The sequence below is a fragment of the Pelobates fuscus genome, chromosome 8, assembly GCF_036172605.1.
Source record: "Pelobates fuscus isolate aPelFus1 chromosome 8, aPelFus1.pri, whole genome shotgun sequence".
NCBI lineage: Eukaryota > Metazoa > Chordata > Amphibia > Anura > Pelobatidae > Pelobates > Pelobates fuscus.
The window spans coordinates 31,388,573-31,409,119 of record NC_086324.1 but is presented as its reverse complement, the minus strand read 5'-3'; the positions used below and the strand labels follow the sequence as shown (position 1 = coordinate 31,409,119).

Sequence of the window (20,547 nt, the reverse complement as noted above, 5' to 3'; positions counted from 1 at the left end):
GTGGCGTATTTGCTCTCCCCACTTGTCAGTCTGTAAAAGCTATAGAATAACTGGTTTTATAAATATCCATAGCAACAGAATGCAGAAAGTGTTATCGTACAAGAGCCAGCGTTATATTCCCTATCAGATCACCAGCTCCAGGTTTACTATTTGCCGTCTTAGGTCATGGAAGAAAGCCACAGGCCGCAGAAGAAATACAAGCAATTAATATGCATATGTAGAGTGAGACAAAGACGGCTGAGATCATTCAGCAGTGCTACGATTACCTCTGGGATGATGGCAACTTCACTTTCTAAACTCTGCCTATAAATTACATGCTCAGGATAAGCAAGCTGAGACAGCCAAACCACATGTAAAAAAATAGAATATAAAATAAAAAGCCAAGGATTTTTCAAACACATGATGCAAGCGCACAAATACAAGAGAACGAAAAGGTATATAATGCCAAGTTTACTTAAGATTTTAGTCTCTGCATGATCACATTCATTACATTACTAAAATTATTTGCAGCTTTGAAAAAAGAAAGGAAAAAAACATTTTGATATTAAAGAATTTGTTCACAAAGCAAACTTGGTTTATGACATATCACTGGCTGACACTACTAACAAAAATTCAATAGCAATGATCTAGGTCTTACAGAATTACAATTCCCATAGCCATTTTCTTGCCAATACAAAGCAAACAGGGGAGCTGAATTCAAAATAGGAACATTAATTAACACTACAAACTTCAACAAGACTAGACTAAACTAACATTGCACAACGTGGAGGTTAAACTTAGTGAGTTTAGATCGGACGTATACATAGATGTGTAAGATAAGAATACTGAAGAATGGACAACACAATCGCATGTTCCAAACCCAAGATAGAGGAACAAAAATAAATCTTTAGTTCTATTTGAACCTAGAATTTTTAATTCTGTTGTCAGTTCTTCACTTTACCCATTTACTAAATTAACTTTTTTTTTTTCCCAGAGTAGAACAACCTATCGAAGGATAAACTAATGTGACACACTTTCACAAAAACATGCAATCAGAAAATCCAGGGAAGATAGCATTACCGAAGCGGACAAGTGAGGCAGCTCCTTGCCTACAAAATCTTGGCTCTCCCAAGAAACATGCGTTAAACATGGAGAGTGCATATTGCCATCAAACTAGAAAAATACATCAAACTATTGATCGTATTTAAAAAAATAAATAAATATATAATTAATGAATACACGCTAGGGATGGAGACTCCTTTGATAAGCGTAAACTGATTAATTATCTTGATACAATTACCATTTTGTATCTGGAATTCTATTTAAGTTATTTGTGTGCACACACACCTACTAGAAAAGGAAGGTTAATGGGCCTAATAGAGTTATTCACTAAAGTGAGAATTGCTGAATTTGAATTGAATTCTCCAAGTTAATTCTGTTTTCATTTGAGCTATTTTGGCCGTAAATGTGAAATTCACTTTGAATTCATGGTAATCCTCACTTTACTGGATGACCCAGTAAATGTTAATGGAAGCTACGACATGAACGAACAAGCCTAATTAGCTGTGAGTAGGTATGCCCATTCAGCCAAAACACGCACGCAAAAGAGACAGACAGCTACTGCCAAAATAAAGTCAGGTGGCTTAAGGACTCTAAGAGGAGAAGTATTGCAAAAACGTATATAGCATCCACACAGGATGCAGAGATTTACAATGTCTCGACAGCAGCCAATAAAATCTGTTTGGAATGCAACTTCCTGTGAACATACGGAAGAAGCTTATTTGCCATTTCCGCATTACCCTGGGGTCATAATGGAGATGACAGCTATCGATCATTGGGAACACAGAACGCGCATGTCTTGAACGTCACAGTCAAAGCTTATAAAATTAATCTGGAATCGCAGAGAGCAAGTTAGCAAATAAATGAACTCGTTATACGAAACAATAGGGATCCAGTATTGCATTAGATTCAGGGGTTTTAGAAGCATGGATTTATATTTTGCATTTCTGAGTACTTCCTGGGGTCCCTGGGGAATTACATGGTTATCTCGGTGGTAACAGTTCAACATCAAACGCACATATATTTCCCCACAATCGTTACACACATTTTCATATTAGCCTTTGCACAAATGTAAATGGCAAAGCTTAAAGTAAAACTCCCATGATGTTTTACAGGCCTTTAGACAAAGCATCATGGGAGTTGGAGTTATACCAGTTCGGTTTGCCACTATTGTAATGTATTATTTACTATGTAGAGAAGATCATCACATGAGATGCATTATTTTTATCATCTATCTGAACTAATTACACTGTAGCAATAAAACCACAAAGAGCAGTATGAATTTTATATTCGTTAGAGCATCTCACTTCATTGGCAGCGCTTATTGGCAGGAAAGAAACCACTAAAAACACCCAAGACGTGGGAGAATAAAGTATCACATAGGGGGAGTATAGTGGGGGAAGAGTTAAAGCGAACCATCCACAATAAAATAGTTACTTTAGAACAGTCAGTTTATTACAGTGTTTTTTGGTGCTAAATACCTGTGCGTGTCATGCCAAGTTATCATTGATACAAGCAACCATAACAACAAACTGTACTGGTTATGATCAACCAAAAACACTCCTCTTCTGAACAGGTAACCAACGTAACGTTTCTTTGAGGTACATGTCCACAGTATATATTACAGATTAGAAAGTACTGTGTAAGAGCCAGGCGAGCCTCTGTTTATTACCAGTTACAATAAACACATACTTTGGACTGATATACCTGCATTAGTATTTTTCATAGAAGAAAAAAACAAAACAAAAAAAAAAGTTGCTTTTTGCGAACCGCTTAAAGCAATAATTTACTTAAAGGACCACTCTAGTGCCAGGAAAGCATACCCGTTTTCCTGGCACTAGAGTGCCCTGAGGGTGCCCCCACCCTCAGGGACCCCCTTCCGCCCGGCTCTGGAAAGGGGAAAGGGGTAAAAACTTACCTTTTTCCAGCGCTGGGCGGAGAGATCTCCTCCTCTTCTCCTCCCCGTCGGCTGAATGCGCACGCGCGGCAAGAGCTGCGCGCGCATTCAGCCGGTCACATAGGAAAGCATTCACAATGCTTTCCTATGGACGCTTGCGTGCTCTCACTGTGAAAATCACAGTGAGAAGCACGCAAGCGCCTCTAGCGGCTGTCAATGAGACAGCCACTAGAGGACATAGGGGGAAGGCTTAACCCATTCTTAAACATAGCAGTTTCTCTGAAACTGCTATGTTTATGAAAAAATGGGTTAACCCTAGAAGGACCTGGCACCCAGACCACCTCATTAAGCTGAAGTGGTCTGGGTGCCTAGAGTGGTCCTTTAAGGGATGTTTTCTTTATAGCAATTGTGTAGGTGGCAGAACTTTAGCGTCACTACCACATTCACAGATTTGAGTGCTCGCATATGGAGATTTATTTCGTACATATTGTGACACCATTAAAGCAGCTCTGACAAAAAAATAAAAAATATGTAATAATACATTTATGATAATTTCTTAAAGACAATCTTTGTAAAATGCTCATAAAGACTGTGCTGGAATTTCACTGAAATTTCAATGCAGTAAAAGGGATATCCGTAACTTGACAAAAGGTAGAACTGGCGCTGCAAAAGTTCATAAATTTCCAGAGCAATCTCTAGTGACCACCCCAGTCTTGAGAGGTCCACCAGTACTGTAATTTTACGCATGTGCAAGAGCACAGCACTGATGTGGGCTGTAGGCAGATAAAGTGCCAGGAGTGAAAATATCGAAGATGGTAGAACCTGCAGGTATAATTCATCTCTACTGCACATCCAGTTCACTACATCCCAAGAGGAAATGTCACCATCAAGGTTACAAAAAATGTGGAAACAACGAATAGACTCAACAATAAAAGTGATGGTTTAATGATGGCACAAAGAGCAAACAAACACATGAATATGCACAATTTGATTACTACCAGAGTCAGAACAAAATTGGTCCCATTACCGTGCCACTGTTTAATCTTTACTGTCCTACTAATTCATGGAAAGTGTTATTCACTGAAATAATGTTCATCCAGATATTTAGTGTCCAAGTCTTTTTTACTTTCTACACTGCTACTTTATATGTTTATTATCCTGGAAAAACACAGGTAATCTTAAAGAAATCATAGGAAATAATCGAGACTAATGAGAGTTTTTAGAAAATTGGGCAGACTAGATTGGCTGATGGGATCTTATCTGCGGTTTCATTCTATGTTTCTAGATTTGCAAAATCATGGGACACACTGATAATTCAAAATGGCACACAATATTTATAAATGTTCCAATCTTATTCAAGGTACCTTGGCCTTTTCCCTTTGTGTCACATGATAAATACAAGTTAAGCACACATACAAAAGATCACGCCACAACCAAACCTTCATCATTGGAATTCTACACACCAGCCATGTGCATGACAACTTCATTTCAATTCTTCACTCAAACATACTCCAATCAAACTACAACAAAAGCTAGGCACTTGACTTCAAGAGCCTTATTTTGGATTCTTATATGAACATATATTAAGAAAATAAAATGCATCAAATTACTTAAGAAAAAAAAACAATCTTCAAAAACAGCATTATCTAGCTCCTAGTGTACAAATCTTAATTCTCAGAGATGTAATAATGTCTTAACGTTCCTGATATTTTAAAGTGAAAGTTCTATATGCATGATGACCGTTGTAGTACATATGCACTGATATGCAGGGTTAACTTTCTCTCTGCAATTTATGCACACTCCTCTTGTACTATATAAACAAAACAAGCGGTAAAATACTCAAAGCTCTATTAATATAACCTCACAGACACTTGCTTTCCTTGGCAATGTAGTATAGTGGAAAGCAAGGACCAAACAAGATCCCCAAATAGTCTAGATTTCAATGTATTGTGTAAAAAAAAAAATTCTTCTGGAATAAAAGGCAATCATGACATGTCACACATGTCATGTGTCCTTAAGGGGTTAAAATAGTTACTGCCAATGGCCAGGCTGCAAATAGCTATCTATTAAGCGCAATACAAAATCAGAGACATAAAAATCAGAAGGACAACTCTCAAGATTACTATAAAAATGGATGAACAAAACAAACGCCACGTATTACTCGACCTTAGGGTGGTAATACCAATAAAATAAAAAATGTGAAATTACATGTCCTCCTCTTATGGTTACAGAATACGGATTTGCTTTGTTACAGTTGCAGCTGACATCAGGAATTGCACAGTTGAAATAAACCTCTGTTTACAAAACATCACATTATCCCGAAAATGTACCCTTTCGCAGGTACAGAAAACCTCCTCTACGAGTCAGCTGCAACAGATGTTTGAGTTGATTTCATCCATCAAAAGGCAAACATCATCAAGAGGAGAGATGAGCGGATGGAGGTGGATAGAGACAGCTGCATTAACAGCTAGTTGGCTTAAATCTTCCATGGTGTAAGGCAGATTTGCCCATGAACGTGATCCAACTTAATCCCCTTTGAGGCAAAATATGTCAACTCTGCTACATGCGCAGCGACTCCAGCACAGCTTCCAGAGCACAGCTCACTTCAAACATATGATTTACTGCGCCTCTCAAAGCCATGTTTGTCTATTATCTGTGATACTGGCACTGCATGCCTCCCCTCCATAGCTGCCTATTCAGCCATATCTAAAATATTTTGTCTGTCAGTTTCCAGCTCGGCATAATGGCACGAAAGCTAGTGTTCTATAGATCAATTAAACCAAGTAAATGAATACGATAGGATCTGCGCTGCGTCAGAATACTCAGGTGCCCGTCTATCGGTGCCTGAACAGGGGGAGGTGAAATTCTTTTTTTAAATCACGTGTTTTCTAATTTCACTCGAAAGTGAATGAATAAGGGTTTATTCTATAAAAGATGAACTGTACAGTAAATTGCAATATTCAGGTTAAAGCAGACAGGCTGTGATTAGAGAGCATTGGAGAATTTTTCCAAATCAGCCTACATTTAGCAAATCATTAGAATCTAATGTTTATTGACCAACAATCCCCCTGACGAGCTCTTTTACTTGTCAATCCACTCCCCCGTATAGAATATCAGTGCTTAGCTTCAGCATGAACTTGATGATGTCACCTTACTTCATCTCGGTTACATCCTTGAAGTCCATTACGCTCACACAGACAAACAACAGTACAACAGCCGTGCATTGATATTAAACTCCCACCATCACTGCACTGGCTGGAAGGCCAGTAATACCGAGCAATGTGTGTGTATAAAGGGTTGTCAACAGATTACTATAGCAATGTGTAACTGTGTGTGGGAGTTTAACAAAGCATGTGTCACAAATGTACAAGGTCTAGAGGTGTGTTAAGGCAATGTGTGTTTAATGGATGGATCCTGGATTATAATAACTCTTGGGTTTATAAGTGCTGTATTACTGTTAAAAGATATCAGTGTGGGTAATGGGTGAGGGTCATGTTATATAGACTTTATATCTGTAACAGCAGCGAAGTCACATTTGATACATCACTCACGGAAGACAATAACATACATCTGTACAAGTCTAGAACAGTAGTCGTCACTGATCTTATCACTGTACTGTTATGTCAGCTGTGTGTAATGCTTTTATTGGTCTTTACTGATATGTCCTTTCAGGTCAATGCATTACACATTTCCTGCATAAGTGTATATCTGTATTTCACAGTTTCATCTTAAAGGAATACTATAGTGCCTGGAAGACAAAGCTGTATTCCCGGCACTATAGCTCTCTAACGTGTGTGTCCCCCCCCCCCCCCCCCCCCCCCCGTGGGTGGTAAACAAAGGGTTAAAACCCTTATTTACCTACCTGATCCCAGCACCAGGTCACAGCTCGTATGAGGAAATAGCAGACGCTGCATATATCCTAATGCGGAGCTTGAAGACATCAAGCGTCAGTTACCGGACCAAAAGTCCATTAAGAGCCAGGAAGTGGCTGCCTGGTAGCCGTTTTACATTGCAGCACTAAGTGCAATAGGTACACTGCACCCAGACCACTTCAAGGAGCTGAAGTGGTCTGGGTACCTATAGTGTCCCATTTACTTCTTGTTCTGGTAAACCCAGAAGACTGAAAATCCCTATAGACAGCATTCTGTGTAGAGGCTTTAAAAGCCTGAAAAGGGAGTTGAGGCTCATTTGAAAAAAAAATGTTGGGCAAATTAATAGTTGTGCTTTGATGCATATAAGGAGGTGCAAGGAGAGACCTGATTGAAGGTAGAATGTAAAAAAGTACAAATGGAAAAAAATTAATCAATTTTTCCGATAACCTTTCAATTTCTCAGCCTGGGGTAGCCCTGTAGTTGCGTAAATGTCTGACGGTGCGAGAGTTTGTTGCAACCTGTAGCCTTCTTTCAGCGGCTTTCTTACAAACTCATCAGATGGCTGCTGCAAACATGATTTGCCGCAAAATGGCATAAAACACAGAGTACGTGATATCTGTAATGCACACAGAGACCAGAGTTCTTAAATTTACATAAAATAGCTTGCAACTTTGTATGAAGTGCCAGCAGGGGCTCTCGGTCCTTTACAGCTGACATTACAAGATGGGAGAAGTAAATAAGGATGACTTAAACAGAGACTAGAAAGCTAGCTACCATTACAGCCCATGTAACAAAGAAACAGAAAATTACCAATATTCCCCCCCCACGTATAGGCCATGGCAGCACTACAGATGGGTATAGCTCCTCCCACTCCTAAACTGGCCAGGAACACCTCCTAATTAAACAGTAAAATAGACTCCATCCCTACATCCTCCGTTTTAGTCCCAAGCAAGAAGGCAAAGTAATGGTGTGAATGTAGTGCAGCCATGGCCTATGTCCGGGAAAAGATAATATCAGTAAGTATTCCTAGCACTATACTTCCCTCCCACATGGCACCCCCAATCCCACATGGGGATGTAACAAACGTTAGATGCCATCATGCAGAGTTAAGGGGACATTTCAACCAAACTACTTCAATGAGCTGAAGTGGTCTGGGTGCATATAGTGTCCCTTTAAGGTACTCCTGGCATTATAACTACTACAGCAGGCGTGGAGTAAATATAACCTTTAAAGTAAATAGAACACTGATTTCTGAAGATGAAACAACAATGAGATGCACAAATCATTTAACTTAATATCTTACCAAAACAACATTCCACTGTGTGTAAAATCAGTGAGAACATTTTAGAAACTCTTTAAAACTCCGTTTTTAACAATCCAGAATAGGCTAAACCAAGCTGGCCAATAAGTTACCCCTATCTGCTCTGTCAAAGCTAAGACGCCAAGAATCTGTTATAGCATTATGGGAGGGGTAGATCTAAAACCACTGGTGGGGGGACAAGGGGGGGGGGGTGAGGGATAGCCTTTGCTTTAACATGAAATGACTATTTCAATTATGCAATAGATTAAAATCTATTGAAGCTTGAAATAAATGGGAAACTTCAAGCTGAAGATGACCCCACCCTTCTTATTTCTAAATTACGGAGTAAAAAACTAAAATCCCCCTCCACATACTTAAATGTTTATAATCATATAGCACACATGGCAGCAAGTAGTTCCATTTTATTTCTTTTTATGAATGAAACTATGGAAACTGGATTAACAGCAGAGGAGAAGCATTGCTTTCAGTCCACGTACGAGAGAACTGCAGACAGTATGAAGGAGATTGGGATAAATGTGCAGCCGTATCTTTTCCAAAATGTTTTTTCCATTCCTCCCTTTTAGTCGTGGTAAATAAAGGGGGCATTTATTTTTTTTGCATTATAAAGATAATAAAAGCAGATATACAAAAGCACCTGATTGTCTCTTGTTAACATCAAAGCCTCTAGCTCTAAATCTTCCCTACCAAAGTCGTCTTCTACCAGAAACCTGTAGCTATCTCTCAGCCAATACAGGTGTTTATTACAGGGGTGCACACTAACAGCATGTTGCCAAGTCTTAGCGCATTCTTTTAATTAACATGGAGAGAGTGGCCAGCTTGTCAGCAGGCTACCTTCTCACTCTTACCTTGAAATAGAATAAGAACTGGGTTTCGCAAACAAAAATATAAATTTTTCATGCAGAAACATATAAAGAGGTCATTGACAGTCCCTTTAGGTAAACTACCAGACATTTAGACGATTTTCATGCATATTAAAGATTACAATAAATCGCCTTTCAAGGATTTATATTGATGATCGAAACCAACGCATTCTAAACCATAAACGACAACTTCAAATAAGTCAGCTGACCCTATGCTACAAATCCCTGCTCCCGCCTTCTGTACCGATATCACTGTCAAAGTATTAATACAACAATGAGCAGCATCTCATTCGCTTAGAAAGCAAAACCAGAATGAATGGAGAACACTCATCACTACACTGTCACAATACCTAATCAATTGTATCCATAGTACTATCATTCATAAATCCATAGGTTTCTTTACGCCAACTGCCAGAAACACCTGCTTTGTCATGGATTTCCTGTTTTTAAGTCACTGACATTAACACAACAGAAGACCAGGGTTTATTAAGCTCTCTCTCTCTCTGATGGGTTTCAGTCTTTCAACAACATCAAGGAATATTGTTAAATACTTTGAAAAAGAAGGACAGTCCTTTCCTAGGCCCCATGCTGGCTCACTGGTTTCTGATGGTAGTCAAAACACTCAGCAATTTAACAGCACCCGGCAGTTCTGTCTATAGGACTCTACTCATCAAAATGCCTTAGTACATACTTAATCTGTATTAGCCGCGACTTAAAGGTCGATTCCAAGCATTGGTTGAACTACAACTCCCATGATGCGGTGTCAGCCTGCATGTTGGAGATCTGGTAGAGAGATATCAAACACTTTCAAGTAGAAAAATGAAATAACCAACATTATAAATTATGGTAGCTTCTTGATCATGCTTAGGGCCAAAAAAAAAAAAAGCCTGCTTTACAAATTGCAGTTACTGCCAAGGAAAGTATTCTATTTATCCAAGATTAAACTGGCTGTGCATCGTTGGATATGAAGTCCACAAATGTACTGAGTGCCAAGGTTAACTAACCGACACTAACATACAAATGGAAAACAGGAAAATAAAAATTAAAGAAAATCTACAGGGGCCTTTACCAAGCTGATCACTACATAAAGCTATGCTGTATTGCACAAGCTTCCGGTATCTTACTGACATTGATAAAAAAAAATAAAGATTGTAAAATGTTATCATTGAGAGAAGTTGGCAAACAGTCTCTGTAAAGAATGAATCAGCATCCAATTTAACATAACAGGAGACAGGTCGGCTATAAAATATATCAGTCTTGAAAATATGTTAACTCTTTCTCTGCTAAAGGGGAGGCGGTGACCTTCACAAACCGAGGATGGAATATTGATTATCACACAGTACATTAGCTTCAAATTTAACATCTAACCCATGACACTCCAGCTGCTGCACACTATATTTCCCATGACACTTAGCCAGCTTCTGGCCGAGTGTCATTGAGAATATAGTTTGCCACAACTCAAGCACAAAAGGTGACCCATGACAGTACTGTGTAGAAAGGCCAATATCACTTGGAATATCCAATATCCCCAGGTGTATGTGCAGGGGGACAAGTAAAATGCTGTGCAAGAGGCTCTTACAAGCCAGGAACATAGGAAAACGCACTGCTGGCTGCAAAAGGCTTATTTATGGTGATGTAGCAGTGCAGGTTTTCAAATTTGTTGCAAATCCCGGATTTCCAAATTGCAGGCTTTGCATTCCTAAACAAAACAGGAACGGAGACACCTGCCTAGTCATCTGCCAGTGGACAACAAGCCTCCTGTCTGCATTGTACCAAGAAATCACACTGTCACACTTGTTTCCAAGACACGAAGACTGTGTGTGTTCACCTTTCCTGCAAAATCTTCCAAAGACGCGGTTATACTAAAGGGGCAAATAAAGGACATAGGTTCATCAAGGGACTCATCACAAACAATCACCATCAACAGGATGTTGGTTAGAACTGATCTGGACATGCAGCCCTAGAGAAATCTTCATATTTAACCAAACACTGCGTGCAATATTCAGATGTGACCTTCATCACAGGATATCTGGGGTTCTGCAGCTTTACCCAACATTTTATTAATGTTACTTCTACTAAATCCCATCCTCGCAACATAATAAAACAAAAGTTAATTTACTAAAATGGTTCATAGCACAACTACAGTATATTTTGCAATACTAGAGGTTTACACAGGCATATTTTAGTCAGTGCATTCATAGATTACATTAAACTCACTCAAGCACTGAATAATTTCATATTTATAGCAATGTGTTCTACACATTACTCAATGGGTTAAAGGGCTTATCCATAGGACCTTTAAATCCAACATACTGGACAAGTCAGAAAATGTTTTATCTTATTAATCAAGCAATAAAAGTACTTTTCAATGTATACATTAATAATATTAACAACAGTAAAGTGATACAAACACACACATTCTGCCAGATTGCAACACAGCAATGTAGCAGAGACTGTGACCAGGCACTTGGAAATGATGGGATTCTTCTAACAAACTGGATATCATTGATGGCTAACCTACAGAACATTAGGGCTGTTTCCCATGAGGCTCAGCACGGTAAATGCAGGAGTACACAAGGTTGGCCATTTACTGACTGCAAACACAGGAATGTGGAGAAGAGGCCATGCATTGCCAGATAATGGGACACTCCAGGCTTACTATACAAAGTACACAGATACAATGTATTCATGTATAAAATGAATGGGAGTGAGGATTTAGGATTCCCATGATGCTCAATCACAATAAGGAACAGCCCTGCCTGAGCATCAGAGGAAGGTTACAACAACCAGGGACAGATATTGCCTCCATTCTGACCGAGGGTCATGGGAGTGACAATCCACAGAGGTTGGGGAGCTAGAGGTTACTATTGCTGGCTGAGCATCAATGGCTTTGGCTCTGCACCACGCAGTGTACATCAGGCTCCCTCCAGGTCTAGCTGAGGGTTATGGGAGGGAGGCAGGTGGTTCTATTCTGCTGGCTGAGAGTCCCTGGTTTGCCTATGGTCTGTGCCCAGCTCTGGCTGAGGGTTATGGGGGGGAGCCAGGTGGTTCTATTCTGCTGGCTGAGAGTCCTTAGTTTGCCTATGGTCTGTTCCTAGCTCTGGCTGAGGGTTATGGGGAGTGCCAGGTGGTTCTATTCTGCTGGCTGAGAGTCCTTGGTTTGCCTATGGTCTGTCCCCAGCTCTGGCTGAGGGTTATGGGGGTGCCAGGTGGTTCTATTCTGCTGGCTGAGAGTCCTTGGTTTGCCTATGTTCTGTTCCTAGCTCTGGCTGAGGGTTATGGGGGTGCCAGGTGGTTCTATTCTGCTGGCTGAGAGTCCTTGGTTTGCCTATGTTCTGTTCCTAGCTCTGGCTGAGGGTTATGGGGGGTGCCAGGTGGTTCTATTCTGCTGGCTGAGAGTCCTTGGTTTGCCTATGGTCTGTCCCCAGCTCTGGCTGAGGGTTATGGGGGGGGGGGAGCCAGGTGGTTCTATTCTGCTGGCTGAGAGTCCTTGGTTTGCCTATGTTCTGTTCCTAGCTCTGGCTGAGGGTTATGGGGGGTGCCAGGTGGTTCTATTCTGCTGGCTGAGAGTCCTTGGTTTGCCTATGGTCTGTCCCCAGCTCTGGCTGAGGGTTATGGGGGGGGGGGGGGAGCCAGGTGGTTCTATTCTGCTGGCTGAGAGTCCTTGGTTTACCTATGGTCTGTCCCCAGCTCTGGCTGAGGGTTATGGGAGATTCCATCCCCCCCCCGTTGGAGAGCCGGTGATTGCCTCTGTTACTGGCTGAGTGTGATGGGCTGTCCCTCTGGCTAAGCTCCATGGGAGTAGGAGTGCGCACTGCGGGTACCTACCGGTGTGTGGGATCCACCGCCTCCTGGGCACCGCAGCTGGGCGGCCCGGAACCCCGCGCGCTCAGCCTGCTCCCTCAGCTCGTGTCCATGGTGCTGCGCCGAGCTCACTGCCCTCTCCCCCCGGCACACCGAGCCAGCGCGGGCCGCCCCGCCCACCGTGACGTCACCCGCCCTCCACCGCAGCCCCGCCCGCCATCCGCAAACCACCAATCAGAGCCCGGCCGCGCGTTACCTGGGAGACCGAGGATGTTGACTGAGGAAGGGGGCGGGGTAACCGAGGGGGAGCTACCTGTGTCGCGATAGGTGGCGGAGATCGCGATACTGTTGGCGATAGAGGCGTAAGAACCCGGCGATAAAACCTGTGCGATCCTGTGAGCTGCTCGAGGTAAGTTACTGTGTGACCGGCATGGGCAGGGCGCCACCCCATGGCCGTCCTTATATATTATCTCCATCTATCCATATACAGAGTGTCTATATCTCCATATACAGAGTGTCTATATCTCCATATACAGAGTGTCTATATCTCCATATACAGAGTGTCTATATCTCCATATAGTGTATCTCCATATAGTGTTATCTCCATATAGTGTTATCTCCATATAGTGTCTATCTCCATATAGTGTATCTCCATATAGTGTATCTCCATATAGTTTATCTCCATATAGTGTCTATATCTCCATATAGTGTATCTCCATATAGTGTCTATCTCCGTATAGTGTCTATATCTCCATATAGTGTCTATATCTCCATATAGTGTCTATCTCCATATAGTCTATCTCCATATAGTGTTATCTCCATATAGTGTCTATCTCCATATAGTGTATCTCCATATAGTGTCTATATCTCGATATAGTGTATCTCCATATAGTGTCTATATCTTCATATAGTGTTTATCTCCATATAGTGTCTATCTCAATATAGTGTCTATATCTCCATATAGTGTATCTCCATATAGTGTATCTCCATATAGTGTATCTCCATATAGTGTCTATATCTCCATATAGTGTATCGCCATATAGTGTTTATCTCCATATAGTGTATCTCCATATAGTGTCTATATCTCCATATAGTGTATCTCCATATAGTGTCTATATCTCCATATAGTGTATCTCCATATAGTGTATCTCCATATAGTGTCTATATCTCCATATAGTGTATCGCCATATAGTGTTTATCTCCATATAGTGTATCTCCATATAGTGTATCTCCATATAGTGTATCTCCATATAGTGTCTATATCTCCATATAGTGTCTATATCTCCATATAGTGTATCTCCATATAGTGTCTATCTCCATATAGTGTATCTCCATATAGTGTCTATATCTCCATATAGTGTATCTCCATATAGTGTCTATATCTCCATATAGTGTATCTCCATATAGTGTCTATCTCCATATAGTGTCTATATCTCCATATAGTGTATCTCCATATAGTGTCTATATCTCCATATAGTGTATCTCCATATAGTGTCTATATCGCCATATAGTGTATCTCCATATAGTGTCTATATCTCCATATAGTGTCTATATCTCCATATAGTGTCATCATCAACGTCATCAGTTGTCCAGGATTGTTGGGGACCTCATTTGTGGCAAGTGCTACTCCCGCATCCAATCCTTCTTGTAGGAAAATATTGAATTCATTACTTTCCTACAAGCCGCCGCAATATGTGACAGAGTTTAACTTGGTCAATGCGGCAGAAACTCCTCTTTTGGCTGTGTGTATGATAACATCATGTATTTCAAGAGACCCCTATGTAGTCAATCATTAATGGGGAACTACAATTCCTAGGATCTTTAATATTATGTTTGTTTATAGAATATTTAATAAATATGTATTCGCAAAGAGTGAGAAATTAAACTAGAAATCCACACTTCTTAATCCAGCAACTGGCCGCCTCCATCTTGGCTCTCTGTCAGCCATTGTTATAAGCACTGTCCTTTGTACCTGGCAGTCAGCATAGAGAAACTGGAGAAATGAGACAATGCTTCTATTTTTCCTTCTTTATTTGCAATGTTTGCCCTGGCTTGTGTGAACTGGATTTTCTAACTCTTCAACATAAATTCAAAAGGAAATGGAGCATGTCAATATAAAAAAGGTTTACACAAGTTATAGGGGATTTCCAATGTTTTGTTCAATGGTGTATTTTCTACAGAAGTGACATTCTTCTTTAAGTTAGCCATTAATGAAGTTGTGGTGAAATAAAATAGCGACAAACACCACGTTATTTGAAGGGAGAATTACTGTGTATTTTTAAGGTGTATACTGAAATAAGTGTGCTTAAAGTAGATTTGCAAATTGTAGTCCAAAATATTTTGATTGGAAAAATGCTCCTTCTTATCTTTTTCCAATATGGCTTTATTTAGCCTATATTTTGCAATTCCCATGCCAATTATCCATGATTCACAGTTTTAGTAAATAAGCCCCATAAATGCAGTTTCGGGGAAAATGCCAAAATATTTTCCTCCCTCTTCAATTATGGGACATTGTAACCTATTTATCTACATCCTGGCACACCTCCCAACATCGGTATTTGGGAATAGGTCTAGGGCAGGGGTAGGCAACCTTCGGCTCTACAGATGTTGTGGACTACATCTCCCTTGATGCTTTGCCAGCAATATAGCTGTAAAAGCATTATGGGAGATGTAGTCCAAAACATCTGTAGAGCCGAAGGTTGCCTACCCCTGGTCTAGGGGAACATCAATGGGCTCGTTAGTGAGGCTGTGCACATCACTGGTGATTTTGTCAGGGGGAGGCCCAGCTTAAAATAGGGATCGGCCTTGCCTGAAAAGGGATAGAAGCCAGACATGCATGCACCTTAGCCTGACCACAGCTGAGTTGACCAGCCACACCCGCAGCCACCCATGCCCAGGGCACTTCTGAAGCACAAATGCCCTGAATTAATTTAATACACAGTAAGTGCTTCTAATTCTTGGAGATCAAACACAAAAAAGCAGGACAATTACTATTTATATAGTGTTTACATATTCCTCAGAGCTGTACAATAGGTATATTTGATGCTATCAAAGCATGTATGAAATACAGGAAAAGAGGTTAAGAGGGCCTTGCCCAAATGAGCTTACAGTCTAATGGACAGGAAACAAATATGAGACTGTCATGCTGAATCCAGGATAATGTTTTATACCCAAGGTTCATTTCTGAACAGAGCTTTAAAAGAAAATGCTTTAATATTACTCCTCACAAAATTTAAAAAAAAAAATTACTATAACATAAAGCAGACAAACACAGCATTCACACACGATGATGAAACCCTCTTCGCCAGTCTCTCTGCCTTGTTATTCATAATATAGATATATGAAAAAAAAGAAAAAATTTCTCTCTCCCTTCTCCTTTTCCCCTTTTTCTTTTCTTTCTTCTCCTTCTTTTTCCTCCTTCCCTCCTTCTCCTTCCCCCTTCTTTTCTCCTCACCTTTCCCCTCCTTTTTATCTTACTCTTTCCCTTTTCCCTCCTTTCCTCCTTCTTCCTTTCCTCTTCTCTTCCTTTCCTCTTCTTTATATATTAATCTACTGCCGACAATTTTTGTAACCACTTATTTATATCAAATACATTTTTTTTTCTTTAGGTTTCTATTCAAACCTCCCTCTATCCTAAGTTGTGAAATTAGTTGTTTTTATACTATGTCCCAATTCGGTAGGTTTTTAGTTCTCAAGAAATTATGTTTATTAAAGGCAGTGAATCAAATCATGATTTGTATAACTGATCCTGGGGAAATATGCTATGTTTATTATAAATAGCAAAAATTAGTTTTAAAAAAAATGAAAAATAAACCATCTTTTAAAATGGCTGTTCTTTTATGTGAATAAAAATACTTGTGAATACTTGAGCAATTTAATTATATTAATATCAATGGGCAAGAGTCAAATCAATTAAAAAGTTGAATAAAAGCAAAACTTTTTTTCTCTCTCCCAATTTCACATCTGTGATTAACGTGAAGATGCATAAAATCAAAATGCAAGACGTGTATAATACATTATAGCAGTAAATACTTAAATTATTCTGTGAGAAAATTTGTGACGCCTGAAAAATAAAGAATAAAAGGATTTAGAAAATAAATTGACTGACTGCATAAAGGAAATTAGATACAGATCAGCCAAAATTATAAGCATGCAAATTATATGTTTCCAATGCATAATTTGCTGTGGGTGAACATGTTGGCAACCAGTCTTTACTTTTTTATATTATATTAAATAGGACGCGGAGAGTGTGATAACTTTGTAGATCAATAAAGTTCCATTTTTAAATTAGGTGATATAACATTCTGCTCTGAATAAGGAGTGTCAGGGCTATTCAAAAAACTGGGAATTGTGGGTAATAGAATGTGAATTTCGAATATAAGGCTAACGAGGTTAAAATGAAAAGATAGCGGACTTGAAGAATTTTCCACTGAAGCAATATACACCTAAAATGTAAAATACACTTTCCGACAATTTTTGGAAACTCAAACTGAATTTTACATAGTAGGTGGCTTTTTATAGACATTTTTAAAAGTTTGGGTGTTTTGGGCTTACATTTGAAATATGGTTTGTATTACAGACAATTTTCACTTTAGGAATTACCCTAAATAACCCTTCTTCATTAAACTCTGAAATATAGTGAATTGAAATTTAATGTCAAATCAGACTAAACTAGCTGATTCAAAACATTCTCAAACTCGCCTACAGCAACAGACTCTTTTTGCCTTAAATTTGCACTTTTTATATTCTGTAGTTCAATGTTTTAGTGAATAATGCAGTTTGAATATAGTTTGGATTTCCCTACAAATCACGCTTTAGTGCATAACTATATGAATGTATCTGAATTCCACAGCAAAATATGAGCACAGTAAAAACGTTGACTCAACATCTGGGCAAATCAAACAAGGATAACATGTATCCAACAATTACAAAACAAAATAAATATGTTTTATTACTATAATTTATTTATACATCAGGGACACTGTAGGCACCTAGACCACTTCAGCTCATTGAAGTAGTCTGGGTGCTACTGCAATGTTTACATTGCGGCACTAAGTCCGCCCTCTGTGGCTGTCTACCAGACAGCCACTGGGGGCACTTCCAGAATCGTAATGGACTTTTGGTCCGTTATCTGACGCTGGACGTCCTCATGCTCTGCAGAAGGACCTCCAGCTTCAGATTTTTCCCCGTTGGAAAGCATTGATTCAATGCTTTCCTATTGGGAGGTCCAATGTGTGCGCGGCATTTGCCGTGTATGCGCATTAGACCCCGCTCATCGCAGGACGGAGGAGGGGGCGGAGCAGAGGGACCGGTAGTGCCAGAAATACAGCTTTGTATTCCTGGCACTGCAGTATCCCTTTAATAAGAATTTCCATAGTGCTATGTACATTGCACAAATAGCAAAACTCAAAGGATTATCCATTAATCTGTGAAGTGAATTCAAATCTGAATTGCAAAATATAGAATAAAATAGCCAGGCTGCGACAATACTCGAGTTGGAGAATTATTAGATATTTTTGAATAAATTCTGCTGTTGCTGTAAATTTGACAAACCAAAGGTTTTTGTTTTTTTTTTAAACTGCTTTGAGTTTAATTATGAAATGTTTAATTGTAAGGAATTAAAAACCAGAGTGCAACTTCTGGTAAAAAAAATAAATTAAAAAAATTGCAGAACTGAAGAATAAATTGCTCTCGAGGTTGTTAATTTAACTGGGAATTGCCAGGAACTGACCTGGGGTTTTTGAATTTTGGGCCAAAATGGCTTAATTGGAAAAACCCTCCCACCCATCTACTTTTCGAATTCACCTTAAAGGGATTCTCTAGTACCAGGAAAACAAACCTGTAGATTCCTGGAGTGCCCCCCTCCCTCCCGACCCTCATCCTGTGTCTTTAGTCACTTGCCTGACATTGGCGCTGAGTCAGGCTCCTCCCCTGCCAACAGAGGATATTTAATGCACATGCATGGGATTGGCCGGGCTCGCATTAGGATCTCCCCTTATGAAAGCATTATTCAGTGCTTTCCTATGGAGATTCCGGCAACGCTGGAGGTACTAATGCACAGCGTGAGGACGTCCAGCGTCGTTTAGACAACCAAAAGAACCCGGAAGTCCCTCTAGTGGTTGTCTGGTAGACAGCCACTAGAGGAGGACTTATATTGCAGTTTATAAAAACTGCAATAATTACATTTGCAGGGTTAAAGGACCACTATAGTGCCAGGAAAACATACCCCCCCCCCTCCGCCGGGCTGGATGGAGATGAATGGGTTAAACTTACCTCTTTCTCCAGCGCCGGGCAGGGAGCTCTCCTCCTTCTCTCCGCCTCCTCTCCTCCTCTTTGGCTGAATGCGCATGCGCAGCAAGAGCCGCGCGCGCATTCAGCCAGTCTCATAGGAAAGCATTTACAATGCTTTCCTGTGGACGCTGGCGTCTTCTCACTGTGATTTTTACAGTGAGAAGCACGCAAGCGCCTCTAGCGGCTGTCGATGAGACAGCCACTAGAGGCTGGATTAACCCAAATATAAACATAGCAGTTTCTCTGAAACTGCTATGTTTATAGAAAAAAATGGTTAAACCTAGCTGGACCAGGCACCCAGACCACTTCATTAAGCTGAAGTGGTCTGGGTGCCTATAGTGGTCCTTTAAGGGTGATGGGAGTGGTCTGAGTGCCTACAGTGTCCCTTTAAAGCACCGCTGTCACAACATACTTACCTTTCTTCAATCGATTCTTCTTTTCTTATTGTCTCTTATTCTGCTCTTCTTTTCCCTTCTATATTTTCTAAAAAGCGATTACTTCCTGCAGATTTAAAGTAGGTGCGTTATATTGATGACACGGGCGTAAAAACACGTAACTTTGCTATGCTACTATTAAATGAGAAATGTCACTTCTCTGGACGTATAGATTTTCTCATTCCTTAACCCCAGTAAATTCTATTGAAGTGGTTTGAATATGTATTGGGGACAAGTAAAAATATACATACTCCTCACCAGTATATAAAAAAATAGATAAATAGCATACCTCCCAACATTTCAAAGAGACAGAGAGGGACACTTTAATTTTAGGGGTGTGGACGGTTGTTTAGTTCTGAGAAATCTTCAGTGACATACTAATACGGCTTTATGCAACTAAAATGTAATTTACAAGAACAATGTATCTTAGTTACACAGATAGAGTTCTATACACCTTTATAAGTCTACAGACGTATTACTGAGAGTATTATTGCTGTGCAGCTCTGTTACACACTCAGACAGACAATATGGAGCTCCTAGAAAAGAGGATCATTGGGATAGAAAAGAGCGACAGAGGTATTTGGGGCCAAAATAAGGACTGTCACTCATAAATAGGGACACTTGGGACTGGGATGGATGAAATAGCAGAACCTGTACTTTTATTTAGCGATTGGATTTTGCAGAAATCTTACAGGCGGCAGTTCTTTTTTAACACAGATGCAATTTTATTATCATCTCTTATTTCCCAGCTGACATTTTGCTTCTTCTTCATGATTGGTAAGAGTGTGTCATGGGCACATGAAGGGGTTCTGGGAAGATTGTAGTTTATTAGAACGCTAGCAGCAGAACTACAAATACCATGAACCTGAGCCATGTAATTACGTACGCCGCGTATTCAGAACAAGAAAAGGGAACTGTGAGCTTGCAGGTAGAAGCCGAGAAGGTGGGCTTATAGAGGGTAATATTTATCAAAAAAAAAAAAACACCCAGAATAAAAATCATTTCATTTAATAATGTACTGCTTTTTAGT

At 40.0% G+C, this 20,547-nt stretch overlaps 2 protein-coding genes across 8 annotated transcripts in view; one reads left to right on the top strand and one right to left on the bottom strand.

The window, feature by feature from the left end:
• Positions 1-12,960, bottom strand: part of PKP4 (plakophilin 4) — a 203,728-nt gene extending 190,768 nt beyond the window's left edge. For all 5 annotated transcript variants that reach the window (XM_063429625.1, XM_063429627.1, XM_063429629.1 and 2 more), the window contains exon 1: positions 12,817-12,960. The gene's annotated coding sequence lies outside the window, so the exon portion shown is untranslated. The remainder of the gene's footprint in view (positions 1-12,816) is intronic.
• Positions 12,961-13,072: 112 nt separating this feature from the next.
• CCDC148 (coiled-coil domain containing 148) overlaps positions 13,073-20,547 on the top strand; it is a 115,297-nt gene continuing 107,822 nt past the window's right edge. For all 3 annotated transcript variants that reach the window (XM_063429631.1, XM_063429632.1, XM_063429630.1), the window contains exon 1: positions 13,073-13,201. The gene's annotated coding sequence lies outside the window, so the exon portion shown is untranslated. The remainder of the gene's footprint in view (positions 13,202-20,547) is intronic.